The sequence below is a fragment of the Oryzias latipes genome, chromosome 5 (assembly GCF_053564925.1).
Source record: "Oryzias latipes strain Hd-rR chromosome 5, Olatipes_Hd-rR_3.1".
NCBI lineage: Eukaryota > Metazoa > Chordata > Actinopteri > Beloniformes > Adrianichthyidae > Oryzias > Oryzias latipes.
The window spans coordinates 21,339,921-21,360,000 of record NC_136241.1 but is presented as its reverse complement, the minus strand read 5'-3'; the positions used below and the strand labels follow the sequence as shown (position 1 = coordinate 21,360,000).

The 20,080-nt window shown below is 38.1% G+C and overlaps 1 long non-coding RNA gene across 1 annotated transcript; it reads left to right on the top strand.

The window, feature by feature from the left end:
• Nucleotides 1-8,143: 8,143 nt before the first annotated feature.
• Nucleotides 8,144-19,917, top strand: LOC110015141 (uncharacterized). The gene is made up of 4 exons (XR_002290256.3): nucleotides 8,144-8,280; nucleotides 8,365-8,449; nucleotides 17,865-17,940; nucleotides 18,050-19,917. It is a non-coding gene; the product is annotated as an uncharacterized LOC110015141 (long non-coding RNA).
• Nucleotides 19,918-20,080: the final 163 nt, after the last annotated feature.

The window sequence follows — 20,080 nt, the reverse complement described above, 5'->3', positions numbered from 1 at the left end:
TAAAAAAATGCTTGAGCTCAATGATCAACTTCCACAATATTAGGGTTTGGGCACAGTAGCTGGACATTAAAGTGTGAGAAAGTTTTTAGTAAACTACATTTCAGCCTAGGGACCTGACCATGTTTCCTAACTATAGTGGGTAATCAATATCAACAGCAGCATTCACTTCGCTATAGGAACGTATCCGTCATGTCCTTTTGAATGCATTTTGTGACAATTCTTTTTGCACACATGCCTAATTTTTATACATTATTTTATTCAAACCAATGCACTGCGTCCCTGCTTTGAAAGGTTAATGTTATGCTTTAGTTTACACCAGTGACGTGCGGTGAGGTTAATGGCTTGTGAGGCACTGACGTCATCAGTCAGATTTACAAACATATGAACCATACTGAGTAACTTATTCACCATTTAATTGACAACAGTTAACGTGTTTTGTTTAAAATATCATTTCAACGTGTTTTTTTTTCATATACAAACTGCAGCATAGAAAAAAGCAAAAACGTTATTATAGTCTTACCTTTACTTGTAAATAAAGTCCATACGCCGCTCCTTCTGAAAAAATGACTTGCCGCTTGCTATCACTTATTCTATTATTTTTTAGCGTCATAATCTCAGGGCTCACTGGCGCCCCCTAACATGAGGCACGAGAATGTCTGGCCTCACCCAGCGGCTTTTTTGCTGGCGTTTAGCGCTCAGCACAAGAAACACGTCCCTCACATACAGTTATTTATAAAAACAAACAGTGTACATCATATACATCTGCTAAATTATGTAAACCCAGCTCATATAGTACAAGTGATTGAACCGACATACAGAGAGACAGCAGTACCGTCTGACTGCATAGGTATTGCGCAATCCAAGGTGAGGCTCAGCGGGCTGGTGCCTCATCGCACGTCACTTCTTATTATCTGAATGGCAAATGCGGAAATTCAGCGATTTTGAAAAGAAAAAACACCCAAAAATGGTACATTTAAATGGAAAATGACTGCAAAGCACAAATTACTGATTAAATATAATAATTGGATTTTTTTTCTCTCTTTTCTTCCCATAATAACAGGTGAGGCTGTGCCTCACCTGCCTCTCCTGACTGCACGTCACTGGTTTACACCCTCTTTTAACACCTCTTTAAATAATTTTTTGTTTGACTTTAATTGACCATTTTAGTATTTAAAAAAAAGTAAGAACTATTTTTTATGTATAAAATTAACTGAATTGATTCCTTTCTACAATTTTTTTAGAAACATATTCAATTGTAATTAACACGTTAAAATGGTACTACTAAGACCGTCACTACAGTTGCTTTACTGTTAGCTATCAGAAATATACTGTGTGTGTGGGCTGGTGGGTGGGTGGGTGTGTGTGTGTGTGTGTGGGTATGTGTGTACGCACGCATCCATTCCATGCTTTCTAGGATGTTCTAAGCTCTTTTGTTACAGAGACTTGTGATCTGCAAAGTTTCCATCCCCACGGAGTTGGTGTCAAATCTCATCAGAGACCCGATGACAGAAGCATATTGCAGACCTACTTTGTGAAAGTAGAAGACAAAAGAAACAGGAGTGCAAACGAGGCCTCGACGAATGAAACCTTGCAGTCAACCGTGACATTGCAGCAAGCATGGTTCATGAAAAAACAAAATGCAAACTTCTTCACGACAAAACTTCCTCACGTTTGTTATTTGAAACTTTTAATCATTGTTTTGAACAACAGTTGTAAGGCCCAAACTTTGAATATTAGCCTGGTTGAGATGCAAAGCCTAAAACCTTCTGTAATTTTCTTGTAAGATGGAAATGGTGAATATTTGCCGTGTGAAATATATGTTTGGCTGTGATAAAGAGAAGTTTGCTTTCTCGTTTCTGTATACCAGGCTGCAGAGGGGTTCACTTTAATCCTAAGAATGATAGGTTGACTGTTGAAGTTCTGGAAAAAGGAAAAGGTAATAGAAGCATGTAAGCTCTACTATGCTGAGGCTGTATTGATAGGCCTGTATTTGTTATATATTTTTTAACGTCTAATGAATTCTATTGTAATTTCCGAGGATGTTGCTCGTAAATTTTATTTTATTTTATAATAAGCAACAACTGTTTTATTTTGCAGTTTGAGTGGCTCGTTTTAGCTGATATGCTGGTCCATTTTACCTGAATGAGGCACATCTTAACCCTTGTGCTATCCTAGGCACTTTAACATTGGGAGTTGGGTCATCTAGACCCACTAGACAGTGCGCTGAACCTTTTTTCTTCAATGATTTGTGATCCCTACTGGTGTCCATGGATTACATGAAATCCTCTTCACCTTTATCCACCTTTTTCATGGTAGGGAGAACACGTCAATGCAAGGGTTAAAAAATTTGTTGGCAGCTGATGTTTTCAACAGCTATAGAGTTTTAACAATAATATAGTATTCCATTAATTCAGCACAAAAATGTTAATGACAATTATTATTAATACTGGGATCACAATTAAATGCCATACTCAGTTTCCTGAGCTATAAACCAAAAGGTGGCCCAATTTAGCTGTAGTTACCCTATACCAGGCAGCAGTTGGTTCACTTTTTTCAACTTGACTGTTGACGTTTTGTTGTTCGTACAACCTACTGAATGAAGACCAGACTTGGGAACAAAACTGGTAACTGACATCAGGAAGTACATTAAGAACCACTAAAAGATGAATGAGTTTATTATTTGTGTCATGTCTGCTTTTAAAAACTGTTAAGGTATACATCTGTATGTAATTTTAGTACAAAAGTAAAAATGCACATACATTCTATTCTATGTTTTTAAAAACCAATAAAAAAACAAACTCAGTTAAAGGGCCTATACCATACTTTTCTTAAGTCTTTTAAAAGAAAAATGCATCCATATACATGATCATATATTACCATTGGCACTCTAAAGAACAATTAAATTGATTCTCAAAAATCTATTTATGAAATATTAGTTATTTGTGAAGTATTTTCATACCCTGAAGTGAGATGACTGGATCTCTCAGGCTCCGCCTGTAGCTCCTTCTGTGTGCCGTCTATTTCATGATGCCGTCTCAGAGCTAGCCTCCTCAGCGAATCTGTGTTTCATCCATGAAAACAAACAACATCCAAAAATTTCCAAAAATTGTGAATCTGCCTTTAGTAGCCCTGCCGTTTATTCCAAAAATTTGGCAGCATTTATTAGAGAGAGGCATCTGTTGGAGGTTGGCTTTTATTCCATCACAGACGCCGATGATGGCTAATGGGTTCATTTTGGGGTTAAATTTGGTCAAGAAAGGCAGCCACCACCACTGGATGAACATTTCAAAATTTATCGAAACGCTGAGAACATTGTATTATGTTCTGACTAGCACTACCTGTGAACGTGTCCTTTCTCTTTGAAGCATCAATCTTCGTATCAAAAATCCTCTTCGGTTTCATGTGAATCATTTTCCTGGAGACACACGCACCTGTCAATCTTTGATCAAAAATCAACGTTCAAAGAAGCTCTTAAAGGATCCCGGTCATTATTAGAGCCCACCAGTGGCCATTGGAGACTGGACACAATTGGAACATATATGGTGTTGTGCATATGAAAGGAAAGCATTTTGCAGACCACTGTTAGCTTAGTGAAGAAAGTGGTTGTGTCAGTTAGCCCGTGGCGGTGCTGGCAGCGCAGACTCATCCTGGAAGGGGCTGTTCTCACTGGTCTACGTCAGCTCGTTTTCGTGAATTGAGGGGGGCTGGTGCTCAGAGTACAGCATACTTTTAAATGCATGTATGGATTAAAATACTACTTTGGGGATGTTTATAGTGAGAAATGAGCATTATACTGCACTTAAAAGCTCAAAAAGTTTATTTTGCATGGTATAGGTCCTTTAAGTTTCAAAAGCTATTCTTTGTTAAACTGATTTAAACTATTATGTTGTTTAAACTTATAATCTATATACATAAACATTTTAACTCTTATGTCCTCCCTGCTTGTTTGTGTGCCAATTTATGGATACATACAACAGTGGATTCCACCTATTAAGATGAACTAAAAAGGTAAATAAACATACATGTCAGAAATGTGAGATAGTTGTCTCAGTCTTATCTCAGACACATCAGGTTTATTCATCATTTACACCATTGGTGTCACAGGGAGAGATGGTGAAACCAACCCACCCAGATCCTGGACAGTCCATCTCAGGGCCACACAGAGACAGACAACAACACACACTCATATTCACACTCAGGGGGCAATGTAGTGTCACCAAGCTGAGAGGTTTTTGCACCATGGGAGGAAGCTGTGGTGGTCAGAGAAAACACACATGGGTTGTGTCTGAATTCCTTCTCTTCATTTTGTAGGGCTGTCAGAATCTACAATTCCAAAATCCAGTGACCTAGAAATTTCCCATAAGTCTCTTCATAAAACTAGAGTCCATCAATGTTTACTAGGTTGGCTAATATAGACCATAATGCACTGGGTTTGAACAATTTTCCTTTTAGAAAATTGTAGTCAAATTTAATTTCTATAAACCATCCCAGTTTTCATCATCAGAACACAGAGGATTCATAACTAGTCTTCGTGAAATGTTCAGTTTTGTTTAATTTTATTTCAGGAAATCAGCGATGTCATATCAGGGGTTAAAAAAGAAAGTAGTGAGCGCAGTATCTTGAATTACTTTTGAAACCCAGGGCACCATATAGTCCTGAACTATATCATTTTTTTAGTGGTTAGAGAGTTGTGAGGGTATTTGGACACAGCCATAAAGAAGAGCATGCAAACCCCCCACAGCTGGGACTTGAACCAGGGCCTTCTCACTATGAGCTGGCTTCATTTCAGTAACTATCCAGGTGTTTGGTTTTCTGTTCAGTCTTGTCAGGTCATTTGCTTTCTTGCCATTGCTGTTTCTCTGTTTGCTTAATGTTTTAATTCACACTTTTTACCTATTTAGTAACACTTGTGCTATCCTAGGCACTTTAACATTGGGAGTTGGGTCATCTAGACCCACTAAACAGTGCGCTGAACCTTTTTTCTTCAATGATTTGTGATCCTCCCTGGTGTCCATGGATTACATGAAATCTTTCCACCTTTATCCACCTTTGTCATGTTAGGAATAACACGTCAAAGTAAGGGTGGGGTCATCTAAGATAGCACAAGGGTTAAAGCTTATATTGACCCCACAAGCCCAATCTGCTGCACTTTAGATCTCACATCACCACTTTCTCACATCACCTGTTCATCAATGCAAACAGCCTCCACCTAATCATGCTGTAACTGGTTGCATCTATCTCACAGCCAATCACCTGTGAATAATCAAGTTTCTTATGCTTCCTCTTTAGAACCACTGCAGACCTCTGAAGCAACACTCTTCCCTTCTTTACTCTACTTACGCAATGCCCTTCAGCTCTCTCAGTACCTCAATTTGACTCATCCCAAATCAGCCCCCCTGTGTAGACTCCAGGAGAGTCTTCAGTCTTACTACAAGAACTCTTCAATTTCAAGCTTTGCTCCATATTAACCTCCTTTAACTTGAAGTACCAATGAAAAACATATATTTTACAATGAGTTCATTTTGCATTGTTTAAACCTTACCTGTCCTGTCCTTATTACATTTCTAGACTATTTAATACTTTAATTCTGGATTTTGAACCTGGTTACTTTTTAATTTAATATAATTGTGGTCAGCACTTAATCCATCTTCTGAACCTGCTAAAACCTTTTGGTGTTACAGGGTAGCCGGAGTCTGTCCTAGCTGCTGTTGGGCAAAGGTTGATAACACCCTTGACAGATCACCAGTCTGTCAGTGGGTTCTCAATACTAAATTTCAAATACAAATCCTTAATTTATGATGTGGTAATGACAAAAACAGTGCATATTAGCACTAGGTGTGTTAAAAAGATTGGTTACCTTTTTTAAATTGTCGCATTAAGATTTTTGGAGCAAAGTTGTTTTAATGACAGAACTTTTTAAATAAATTTTGTTTTTCTAAGATTAAATCAAAGAAAGATGTTCATTTTTGACCTAGTCTTAGCATGTAATACACAACCATCACGTTTCTGGCTATAATCTGGTTATAATTTTGCAAAACAGAAGTTAAAAAAAAAGGTGCTAGAATTTTATGAAAGGGAAATCATAAATAAAATTGATTAAAAAAAAAAAAAAGTAAAGCAGAGGTGATGAAAAGTACAGAAGGAGGAATGGAGCTGTAACCGGGTAAGCAAGCAACAACGAAGAAATGAGTGAGAACTGTAGGTTTACAAACAGATGAGACCAAACTGGCTGAGGTGAGACTTCAGAAGAAAAGTGGTATATGGAGAGAAAATACAAAATCCAGACTAAGAAGACTTGAGAAACAAAAAAGAGAAGTATAAAAGGATTGGAAGGGAGTGTAGAGCAGCCACAATGGATTTAGACGGCTGAGTTAGAGCTCGCCAAATCCCCTGAAGAAAACAAAACACAGTGAGGCAGAGAAAGACAGAGCCCTGCATGAAGGGAGATAGAGGTAAACCACGTTGGATTCTCACTCACAGCCAGAACAAGCCCCCACATTTCTGCAATCTCTCTGGCCCCCAAACCAGCAACATAACCCGGAGTTGCATCCAAAAGCAGACACCAAGCAGCCAGCGAGCAATCCAAATTTTAAAGGCATGTAATTAAAGGAGTTAAATTGGGAGCAGGGACTGCGCCACATGGGGAAACGTACCTTTTTTTTTGAAAATACCAGATCCCTTTGAGTTGCCAACCACATGTTGGAGACCAGGTTTTTACTGCTGATTGTGCGACGCTCAAGGACAAACATCTTAGCTTGATTTCTATTTTGGCTTTGTGCTACTTTTAGTTCAAAGACCAAATATAGTTTATTTAAGTCAGCCATGTGTGGCTAATGTAGCATTTACTTAGGAACAGTATGTATGCAGCACAAAATTGCTACAAAGAGTGACACACATTGCTGTTTGAGTAAAAATGGGATTTGGGGAAAAACACTATTGCCCTAATAGTTATATCTAGATTTTATATTGCGCCTGAGTTGATTTGATTGAAAAAAAATAGTTTGTGTCAACGACATGCTAGGAGTTTGCATTACGCTGATTTCCATCGTAAAACAGTAAATTTAGTTTAGGAGTAAGTGTTCATACTATTAGTCTGCTGGAAAAGGACACTGTTTAGTAAATGTTCTTTTTTATTTATGGGATTTTCAGGTACAGATATAATGGCGACCAAACCAAATATTGTAGTGGTGGATGAAGGAAACAGGAAAGCTGTTATGGTAGATTTGGCAATACATAGTGATGGCAACGTCAGCAAGTAGTCTTAAAAGTGAATCATGGCATCTGAACCTATAATCATTTGCTTCAGATGCCATGACACAACTTCAAGGATATGTATTGTGCAAAAATGAACTGGAGAAAGCTTGGAAAGTTGAGGTGACAGTTGTGCCTGTGATCAAAGATACTGCTCATGATCTTTAAACTACCACCTCTGAAAGAGGACCTGAGCTTAGGTGAGAAACTGCCTGCAGAGTTTGACAGGGTTTTTTTTTTAAATAATTCTGTTCTCAACTGAAGGACAAACACCAGATCAGTGCCATTTATTCGGCATCTGCTCATCCTAATCCATTTTTCTCGACTGTCGTACTCATTTCTGCTGTTCTGGAGTACTGATCCTAGTAGTAAAAGGTAGTAAATATGAAGGGGACATTGTATAGTGTTAGCATGGCCACAAACAGCTCCTTGAGGCACACCCACAAAATTACCAGGCTTGGATCCTCTATTCGTTGTCATAACGTGATTGACTCTCCACACCATGGGGAGTGCCTCATGGACCTCTGCTAGACAACCTGTAGATGCTCCCTCTGGGTCAGCAATAATAAAAACTTAAAAATTAAAACATTATAAAGAAATGGACGTGTCATAGTAGACTCAGACCTAATTTTTAGCATATCCAGATTTCCATTCACACTTGATATGGACCAACCAAACCAAACTATGCAGATAAAAATACATATTTTCCTTTTTTTTTAAAGGGAATAGGGAATTCTTTGGAAGAGGATTAGAAAAACTACCAAACTACTAACAATGTCATGATTTTCGAGACTTCGAGACAGACCCAGATGCTGGAACCCGGAAGGAACACAGGAGAGTTATTAGGTAAGTAATTAGATTTATTTGCTCTCGTAGGTGATCTTCTGGAGGTGATGTCTTCGGCTCGAGACTGTTGATAAGTGGCGAGAAGACGTGGCGTGGCTGGAGGGCTTCGATGGAGGCTGAGAGGGCATGAACAGCAGGCGAAGAGAGCGTGGAGGAAACAGGCGGTTCCGGAGGCAATCCCAGGTAACACTCGTGAAGATTGAATCCTGGAAGCGAGGCGAAAGGCAAGGTTACTAACAGGAATATCTTACTTGGCATAAACATAAGTGACCAGACAAGCACCATGGAGGAGCAACGAACTGGCGACGAATACTGGCTGTGGATCTCCTTGAGAAGGCAGTAGGCTGATGAGGTGAGTGGCAACAGCTGGGAATCCGCCGGAGCAGGGCAGAGAGGGTTGGGGCTGACAGAGGCACCATGACAAACAAAACAGAAATGTAACTTTTTTGCATGATCCCAACACATTTTGTTTCTTTAATATTTGTAATCAGATGATAAATAGAATTGTTCAATGCAATTAAACGATAATATAATCATCAAATATTTGTCTAGCAGCAAAAATGTTCTTGGAGCAGAAAAATAATATGTAAAGTAGTTTTACACCCACTTTCAAGCTGATTTCTGAAAGCTATTTTGAGAAAACCTCAATGTGCCGTAATCACACTGTTGTGAGAAATGAAATGACAAGATACTATAGCTGTGAAAAATCGCCCTGTGAGGTGTGAAAATCAATCAAACTATTAGTTTATCAAGCTTCAGGGGAAAAATGTTTGAGCTAATTTTACAATAGAAGTAACCACTAATTATAATAATGCCAGATACATAAACATTTGTTTGTAAATGTATTTCAAACAATACATAGAAAACAATGACAACAATAAAAGAAAACAACAAAGGAAAATTTTATAAAGATTATAAATTAAATTAAATGACATCAATATATAGTTAGAAATGGAGTAGGAAGAAGTTAAAACGTTTTTTCAATCCTACCCCTAACAATATACAGGTACCTTAAGTTTATACAGTCTAATCTGCATCAGCACCAGCATTACATTTTCTTATAGAGCTTTCCTTTTCTTGCACAATCAATTTCATTCTTCTTTAGGAACAACATTCATTTTTTAATTTTTAAAAATGGTAAAGAATGTATATTTTTGTCCTTATTTATTTCATAATTATGGTTTTACAAAAATATGCTGTTTAACACTGCTTGCTTAATTTTTTTTTACCTTTTAGTTTCCTTTTTCTGTAACTCCAGCTTAACAATTGTTTCATAAATGACATACACTATATATCATCATCAGCTGAGCAAACTGTGCTAGATTCGCTTTTTTCTTTAGATCCACGCGATACGATTCGATTTTGAATTTACATGGTTCACACATTTAGACATATTTGTATAGAAATACAATAATAATCTATTTACGTTTTATCACTCTGATACAAATAATAAACCAATGAGATTGTTAACACCATACAGTGTTACATGGTTTCTCAAATGGAGAACCTCTATCAAAAATGTGCAGATTATTAACATTATTAAGGCTCCAAACCAGCTCATATTGCAGAAATAAATATTCTGCCTCTCCTGGAGGACGTTTCAGTTTGGGCACTTTAGACTTTAGACCACAAATGTTTACTTTTTAAAAAAGTGTTCTTGAAAGAGTTTGGAAAATTCATGAATGTGACTATATAAAGTTGTTTATTTATTCAGCAATGTATGTTTTGGTCGACTGAGCATTAACATTAGCCATCCCGTGGGAAATCCCATTCTACGTTAGCATCGAATGATGGGGTACTGGGACTGTGAAGCTCTTTGGGCCTTCGTGGAAGGTAGAAAACTGCTTTAAAATTACACACTATTTATTATTTTAGATCACTGGGAAAGGCATAAAAGATTGATCTCTACTTTTATGGTTCGATTATTGATCTATTAGCCTTAGATCAAATTATCGATTTTATCAACCCAGTCCTAATTGTATTCCAATTTAAAATCAAATGACCAAGAATGGGATTCTGTTAACGCTGTAACAGAGTGCAGCATTGACCTTGCACACCCTGTGGGCAGGTTTGTGTCTGAAAATATCTCAGGAGTTTCCCAAAATAATTGTTTGCTTAATTAAAGTTAAGATCTATACTCTACATTTCCACTAAACAGCATCACCACAAGGAAAAGTTCAGGTTCCAACTTATCATTTCGTACCCATTTTTTTAATACTTGTTTTTTATCCTTGATTCTTACTTTCTGTTAAACACACATCACACTGCACTTAAAGAGAAATTACATACACATATTAGTTGGTAATTACCTATAACTACAGCACAGACTTGGGAAAGTATTTGAGCTTCAACATCACCCCAACAAATGTTTTTGTTAACCAGTTGTGAGTTATGAGCAAGCGCAGAGAATGACTACAGTCCCAATTCAGAAGAAAAATAAAACATGTAAACAAAACTCAAATCCATTTTAATGTTCAGTGTCGGTTATGGTCAATTATGACTTTATCTTAAAGTGCATAAAGATTAAATTACAGGAATAACTTAAAATTAAACATTTTCTTTCTCTGAAAAGCTTCTAAAATATCAAAGGTTAAATTCTACAGAATAGCAGCAAAACAAATTCACATTTATAGCTTTTCTTCAGTGTCTTTGTCATGCCACCAAATACACTTTCATTCACCCCTGTGGATGATTTACAATCGCCTATCAGCCCAGAATGCATGTTTCCAGACCATTGCAGGAGACCGTTGCTATAACGATCTCAAGCTAGAAAGACTGGTGTAGCAGACAATGTGGGTGGGAACACATTTAAGTTCTGCCCAAGCTGTGTGACATTTATAAATGTTCCAATCCTATAATGTGCTGCTTCACATTTGTCCAAAACAATTGGGACTAAACTCAAATATTACAAAAGACAAATATGCTAAATTAAAATCCATAGTTGTACTTAAATTTAGCTCATTGTCTTTAAATGAATCAGCATTTCTTTCCAATCTTTAGTCTCTATAAACCAGTATCAGAGATGAAAACAGCATGACAAGGTAACACAAAGACATAAAAAGTGATCTTGTTATTTCATGGATTTTTTTGTGTTGCTTTAACTCAGGGGTCGGGAACCTTTTTTGCCGAGAGAGCCATAAATGCCACATATTTTTAAATGTAATTTAGAAAGAGCCATACAAAAATGTAGTGTCCCTTTTCCATACTGAGGCACGGAGACTTAACCTCTTTTAAGGTTCTTTATTCTGGTGACTGCAGACCACAACAAACGCCGTACAATTAATTCAGCAACTCCTGAATCTCTCCGCCGAGACAAGAGAGCGTCTCCCCTCACTGCCGCTCCAGCCCTCCCATTTCCCTTATTCGGCCCATAGCTGAACCCCATTGGTCCAAATTACCTAACAACAGGCTGAGCGACAGAACTGAGGGCCAATCAGATCTCTGCTTGATGCGTTCAATGAACTCCAGAACTTTTAACGCGGCCCAACAGCCGCCCAGTAAAACTCAGTCCGCGACAATATGTTTAAAACTAAATATACAAGTGAATGTGTGCATTTGATTTAATTTCAACATTTTTAAAGTACAATAAGTCTGTGGATTATTTTTAATAACTTTGTTATGCTGTTGCTAATAAATGATGAGTATTTCTCGTGGTAGTTTTGCTGATGGTCTAGTCTGGTTTACGTGGAGTTTCTGCTCCATGCAGGCGTTGAGACTTTAAACGTGATCGTAGGTCTGAATGTTCTTTAGATGTGAGACAGACTGATCACATGCAGATACGGAGCCAAACACACTTACACGCTGCAGTGAATGACGGGCAGCGGGTTTTACGTATTTACATTCCCTGCGCGATTCACCTGCTGCCTGTCCACACAACACCTCAGCCCCACCCCATGCTTTCTTCCTCACACATCCCGTCCCGCATCTGCGCGCTCTTTCTCAGAGACGGGAGCGCGCAGTTTTAGGCACGGCAATTCACAGGTTTCCAGTTGGTACAAACTCTGTGAAATAATAGATAATAGTAAACTGATAATGCTGGCGCTGATTTTTCTCTACATACACCGATACTACTCCGCGCCTCTGACATCGCATCGCGCCCGAGAAGGACTGGTCTAATGAAAAAAAAAGTATTATAAAAAAGATTCGTCTGCGAGCCACATGTGACCATCAAAAGAGCCATATATGGCTCGCGAGCCATAGGTTCCCGACCCCTGCTTTAACTCAAATTCACTACTACTACTAGTATTTCCCTTTTCTGTCACCTCTGCTTCCCAAGTTTCCCTCACTCTAACCCCTCCTGACTTTAAACTGCCCTCCATTTCATAAATTCATCTCTTCTTTCTCTGTTCTAATTAGGACATTCATTTCCAGTCACTGTCCTGCCCCCTTTTCTTTATGTTGAATAATGGATGGAATTAGGAGAGGGACCTGTGTGGATCTGGGACTAAACCAGATCTAGTGTGTGTAAACAAGCTGGCACTGGGAGAAAAGTAGCTTTTCTCTGTGTTCTCTCAGAAATGGGCCTTCAGGAGGGTAATGGATCACTGTCATCCAGCTTATTGCCCCCAGGAACTCTTTATCTGAGCCAGGAACACATCATTCTAGCTGGTCATCTCAACTGACTCCAATGGGACCTTTTAGACATTTAGCCCCAAGTTATGGGCTTTGTCCCAAGCTGCCACAAACACTTAAACACAAGCATGTATGAGCATATTAATGAGGAGAACACACATCACCTCCATGCACTGACCCACAACTTGTATTTTAAATTTCTAAGTTTATTGTCCTGTTTGGCCTTTGTGAAAGTGTGTTTTGGGTGTATTTTTTTAGGTTAAGTGTACTCAAGAGGAGGCAGCTGAGGAGAATGGAGAGCAAGCAAACACAATGTGAAAGCTTCATTAGAGTCATCATTAAATATAGATGATCTCATTCCACAGATCAAAATTGAGACAGAGGAGCTGAGCCCATAAACTGCACTGGGCAGGGGAGCTGTATTTTTGTTGCAATCCACTCGGTGGAATTTATATGTACTCTGAGAAAACTTTCCCACATCTTCCTCTGTGGAGCAGGGGAGCCTCATAAAAGATTTGTATGAGGCTCACATTAAGGAGAACTGCTGTTTGTTTGAGAAAAATCGTAACCAATAGTTCTTTCCATTAAAAAATAAAGAGCCAAAGCAATAACCATACAGATAAAAGTTTTTATCAATTGTATTTGTTTATTAGGATCGCAAAATACTAATGTTCCTGTGGCCATAACTTGAGAAATTAATCCAAAAGCAGGAGTACGAATATACCTCAAAGTTACAGTATGTGTGTTGACTCAGTACTTGAAAGAACTTCATTATAAAGTAATATAGTACAGTTTACATTTCTAAAAGACACCAGTGTTTAGTGTGATCAGCTGCTTTTCTACAAAACATCAAGTTAAATGAACACACAACCCAAATCCAATAAAATGAATGCCTCATGCTACCTTCACACCAGGGATGTGACACACATTCTTGAATGCGCGTTTCGCCCATGGTGTTCACACTGGACGAGCAGGGAGGGAAATAACCCTTTTCTGAATTCCAAATGTCTCCCTGTGTTTTTATTTCCAAACTATAAAACAGAGATAACAGCAGGCTTTCTAAGAAAGAAATCATCCTATAAAAATACACAACTTTTTAAATGGCTGTAAAAAAAAAGAGTGGATTCACTGAATCTGTTTCCACTTAAAGAACCATAAATCTCATCTGTATTAAAAACAGACAATGTTAAAAAAAAGTGTTATTCTTAAAAAACCTTCTTTTTTTGGACTGGTTTAGATATTGATATTGTAACATGATGTTTGGAATAATTATTTTAAATAATATAGTGAAGAATGTTTGGCAGGAACTCAAGTAAAATGTTACAATTTCATTAAAAGCAGCACGCTAGGTTTAATAACATTTATTTTTTCTTCTTTCAATCCATCATCTATATTTTATATAATTTATATAACATAGTTTCTGTACTTTTGACTGCAAATATGACTGCTAAGTTTTAAGGATTTAGATCCAAATATTTCATAGCACGTTTGTCTTTTAAAGAAAAGAGGGAAAGAAAGAAAAATTGAGAATAGTCCTCTGTGGCATTTTTCTTTGCCCACAGTGAAGACAAATGGAGAGAAAAGGAGAAGCAATTCATTTTCTCAGCATGAACCTGCAGCATGGTGCAAGAAGAAGAGCAATCAACAGTGAGACTGATTCTGTGCTTCTGCCATAAACCAAAAACAGAATCGAAAAATGGGGCACAGATAGGAGGATTTTGTTGCTTCTGGCATTGTCATTTTAGCATGAATTTCTGGAAGTTGTAAAAAAAAAGTGTTTTACCTAAAAAGTACTGGCTTTAGTCTAAATGTAGAAAAAGCACACGTTGCCATTGGTGCCTCCAGAACATTTTTATGAGGGGAAGATTTCCATTCATCCATCTTATATTCCTGTGGAGGTTCATGGGAGCCTATCCCAGCTGCTTCAGGGTGAGGGGAGGGGGGTAGACCTCAGACCATTTGCCAGACTATTACAGGGCCACATTTACTCCAAAGGGACAATTTAGAGCTGTCAATCAACCTATGTATGTTTTTGGACTACGAAAGGAAGCCAGAGTGTCCAGAGAAAAGCCACACACGCGGTAAACATGGAAGCTCCTCACAGAAGGGACCCAGCCAAAATTCAAGTTGTTAGGGGACTCTGCTGACTATCATGCCACCATGCAGCCCTTTGTAACTTTCCCGTGGGTGAGGAGGGTTCACCCCCGAGCTTATTTCAGTTCTATTCCGTTTATTTATAAAGTCGATTCACAATTGAGTTTTTTTTTCAAGTTTTAAAATTTGCCTCCATTTGTTTGTTTTAAAAAAAGACAATCTCAGGTTCATGTCTCCCTGCTCAGGTCAGTTTACATGCAGCTTTGCTTATCTTTGCCCTAAACCCTAACCCTCTTAAAATAATCCAGACTGATCACAATCATCTCAGAGCAGATGAAGGAAAGTGCATTAAACGAGTATGAACCACACAAAAAAAAGTTGTCTGTATTTTACATTTTCTACCTCTAGTCTCAAAGAATTCCTACAGCCTCATCTTTGGTTCCACATAGCTCTCTATTAATGAGCCCAGTGGGATATTGATGAAGAGAATGAGCATGGAAGAAACTTGTCTGTGCCTTGAGCCCAAAATATTTTATTCCCTTTTCAAAATGTAAAATGATCAATCACCCCCCCCCAATTAATCTTGTCAAGTCTTGGTCCCTTGTTTTAGGGTCTTTCACAAAATTTTCTTTCTGACGCCCATTTTCTAAAGAAAGCTCAGAAAGAAAGCAAAGAATTTTATTTTTTATGAAGTTCAGGAGTAGCACGATTATATTCTCTCCCATGTTAATTTTGGACTCCACCCGTTGATTGCGTCATTAACATGTCACGTGCCAAAGCAGAGTCTGATTCTACAGGCAATCCGTCTTCTTTTCCAGTATTCACATTTTCAATGAGACGCAATGCCCAAATCACACCGTGATGCCATAAAAAATGCCCTGCTGCCAGACCGATGTGCTGCGTCTGATGCTGAAATCGCACCGCAGGACCTGCGATCCTATTTGTACATTGTGTCAACATTGAAACTGGACACCCTTAACGAGCGATTGCAAGCAAAACTGACGGTAGAGAGAAAACTACCTCCAAATAAAGGAAGAGACTCCCAGCAGAACCAGACTCGGCAACTATTTGCCAAGACTAGTATGGGTTTGAGAGGACAGAAAGACAAATAAGCATGTAAAATACTGGCTCATCTATTGTTGGACGAACATTTAAGTTAGTAGCTGCAACAATGAAATAAACTCATGAACAAATACAAAACTCCTGGATAATCTGAGATGAAATAAGTTAGTCATTGCAGCTGTGAAAGCCACCAAATGTCTGCAATTAGACAAAAGAAAGATGTTAGTAACTGTAAAGGTGCAAGAACATGAAGATGGACAGAACCAATTTCCCTGCCATCTGTTTTAGAACAGAAAAGATAAGTTAGTCATTGCTGCAATGAGAAAAGAGAGAGCAGTCATGAATATTATGACAAGAACATCTGTTATAATTAAAAAAGTAATCTTAAACTCTCTAAGATTAATTTCCTACACAAAAGCACGAGTTTCTTTTTCTTTTTTTGTTGTTGAATGATAGCACATTTGTGAAATATTCCTGATATTGAGGAAAATAGATGACGCATAACAATTTCAATACAATACCACGACATTTTTGTTTGTTCCTTCCCTCCACTCCTGGATAATCCATTGAAGGATGAATTCCTGGATTGAAAAGACAGATGGAGAGCTGATAAAAAGCATAGACCTCACTAAGCACTAACCTCTCCCTCCTCAAAAATTCAAATACTTGGCCGAATTCGAATTCTTCCCCTTTCCCTACATCTAGCCCTACAAAAGGAGAGTTATGGAAAACACTGTTTTCGAATTCAGACATTACTCCTTCTTGGTGACGTCATAAATAGTCGCAGGTCAGCTACGTTAGCACGAAGCCAATAGCGGTCGGAAATACATAAAAACATTGATTTTATAACTTTAAACAGATCATCCTAAAACAAAAAGTCATTACTTAAATTTAAATGTAAACCTCTGTGCTTCAGAGCACACCCACATGAAGAAAAATGCCTCCCCTCTGTGGCCCAGCGCGACGCGGAACACCCTAACCCAGGTTTAGCCCCTAAAAAAAACCTATTTGGATAACCCTAACCCTCCACATGCCCCTATAACTGGATAGGTAGGGAGAAGCCATAAGGGACGGGGAAAGATTTGGCCTTTGTTTACCGATGTTTATGTGTTTTTTCATTATACTGTTTATTTTGCAGTGTTAGCATTGTGTGCTGAAAGATTAAATGTTATTATTACTCCTGGTTCTTTTGTTGTTGAAGGAGCTTATGTACCGACACCAATTTTACATGATAATTTTGTAGGCGAATTCTATGGGCATGCTGTGAAGGCAAAAAAGCACTGTTGACTTAAATAGTCACTAATTCATTGTTTATTGACAAAGGCCTGATGAAGGCAAACTTTATACAGAACAATCCAAGTTAAATAGTTGTTTATTTCTACTTACACGAAACAGCTTTAAAATTGTTTTCCACATCTTGCAGTAAAATGTGAACTCTCCTATAAACCAGATTTACATTTTACTGATTTATTTTTCTCTCTGTTTCAATGTAAACATATTTCCCTCCCTATTTGTAATACATTGTAAATTGTTGTAGATTTATATAACTCAATAAATTAGAAATACACTTTCATAGCTGAATCTTATTAATTTTGTAAGGTGGTGTTCAACCTTCGCTTTTTGTTTTCTAAAAAGTTGCATCAGGTTTTTTTTTCTGCCCCAATATGAGCTCCCAGCTGCTCAGCCACTCAAAACAAAAACAGCAGCCATAAATCCTCAAGGTAAATGGCTCACACAGGCCTCACACAAATGCTGGGACTGTGCCGTAAGGGGAAAAACTGTGGCTTCATAGGTTTAATCCCCAACGGAACAGTGTAGTCGGACAGCTGGTTCTGCAACGGGTACAGGCTACATGGTTCTGGATTTACAATAGTTTCCAAAAAATTAAAAGGCTGTTTTCACATCTGAGGCTATATTATGCATGCTTGCATTTTTGTTTGTTTTTATAGCCCTGTAATTTACTAAAAGAGGCTTTTTATTATGGTGTTTCGGGGGATCTACTCCTCCTTCCCCCTCCCTTCTCTGCTCTTCCTCTCCAGGTAGAATCTACTCCTTCGGTTCCACCTTTCCTAATTGGACTCAGTTTTTGTCACTCACTCCTGCTCTGACCGCCATGTAAGATGTGCCTGCTGCAGTACTTGGTCTCACGTTGTTCTAGAATCCTGAAGCTACTTCTAGATCTTCGCTATCTCACATGTACTCACGACTGCCTCTTTGCCAACAGGATCTTTCACTGCCGACCTGGGTCCACACATCAACTCACCATCTGGTTACACCTGAGCACTCGACCTCCAGCCACTACACGACTTCCTGCACTCACTTCCTCCTCCACTGGGACTCACGCTCTTCCATCATCCCAAGACGCCATCACAGATTTCGCCACCAGCTACCTAACACTTCCACTGAATAACAGTTTCCTCCTGGACCATAAAACAGTGACTACATCCGTTCTTGTGTCCGTGATCTTTCTGCGTTCCAGCATCTGGGTCTGTTGTCGTTCATCCTAAACATGACACTTTTGCGATTCTACTGTAAATCTGAGTTAAAGACAAATCTTGGATCGACAAAATAATACAAACGAACAATAAAACAAAACAAAGTAGCAAGAAAAACATTTTCAAAGCCAATTTTCCCAAATTCAAAAGGTAACTGCAAACAATTAATGTGCAATAGATGGCAAAACTAAGGGTTACAGAATATTTAATTGGTTACTTGCTCTCATTATTTGTTCTTAACTGTATTGGTGAAACATGCACAATCTAAGTGTTTATTTCATTCATGCAGTTTGTGCCTGCTCCCTGCTGAGAAAATCAGATTTACTAAACTCCTTTTAATTAAAAAGCAAATAATATCTACCTTCACATACATGCAAATTTAAACCTCTGTAAATCAGGCTCGCCATGTACTGAGGCAGAGTAGGTTGTGTAAGCAAAATCTTTCAACAGTGGTTTATTTTCATTACCTTGACATGTGTTTGTGAGTCACAACAGATGATTGCTCACTTCCACCAACCAGTCAAATTTGAATCTATTCAGTGGGATAAAGAAAGCAAAAGAAGAAAACATCCTTCTGGTTCATCAACTGTTTGACTCAAACAGATCTTTCATGTCACATAAAGAAGATGTACTTAAATATTAAATACAGCATCAAAATACCTCAATCTGAGTTTAACATTGTCCTAAAAGCAATCCCTAAATGTGTTAGTATGTTATTCAAAAGCTCATCATTGCAGAGTCCAACTTTATTATTAGTTGACCCAACTAAAATAGAAATTGGCCAGATTTGTTTTCCCTCTACGTAACACAAATCGCCGTAAACGCTCACTTTTATAGAGGGATGTTGTATCCGTTCCGTATGTAGGTATTTACTGGAATAATCTAGTTTACCAATTAGAATGAAAGAAGATCTGGAATCTGCCAGCAAAATATCTTTTAACCAATAAAGTGAAAGAATTCTCCTCTAAATTAAGCCATAAATACTACCCCCCCCCCTCCGACTATATCTGCAGAGATTAAAAAAATATATTAATATAACCTGTACCTTTTTGTTAAGAACACCCTGAAGATGCTGTTCATTTATTTTGGTCATGCCCTTTTTCCACTAAACTCGGTCTAAAGTTTGCAATTTAATTTCCGCCCACATAGACTCAGACTTCTGCCTGTGCTTAGAACATGTACTGTTTGGCCTCACTCATTGTCCGTCTCATAAAAAAGAACCATTATATATAATTAATCTCATATTGTATTTGGGGAGCTAGTTTAGCTCGTGCTGGTTTGCGGCACCTTCCGTCCGTGAAACCCGGGTTCGACTCCAGGCTGCTCCCTGTTCCCTTCTCTACCTCTGCCGGTTCCAAGCCCGGTTTGAGAAGGTTGCGTCAGGAAGGGCATCCGGCGTAAAACATTGCCAAGTTTCCCATGCGACTTGTTCGCTGTGGCGACCCCTGATGGGAAAAGCCGAAAGAGAAACAACAATCTCATATTGTATTTATTCAAGTGGAACATTCATAAATCAAAATGTTCAAAGCATACCCCTCATTTCTGTAACTTTATCAAACAATACATAAACACAATAAAACATTCTGACAATAAGAAAGTGATTAAAACACTCCATCTGTGCGTCAGTTTCAATGTCTTTTTATAAAATGTAATAATAACCCCCTGGCTTGTTATTTTTTCCGTTATTGTTTTGAACTGTTTTGTATTGGATCGTTGTGACAAAAAAAAGATTTTATCAGGTTAAAGAAAAAATAAGATTT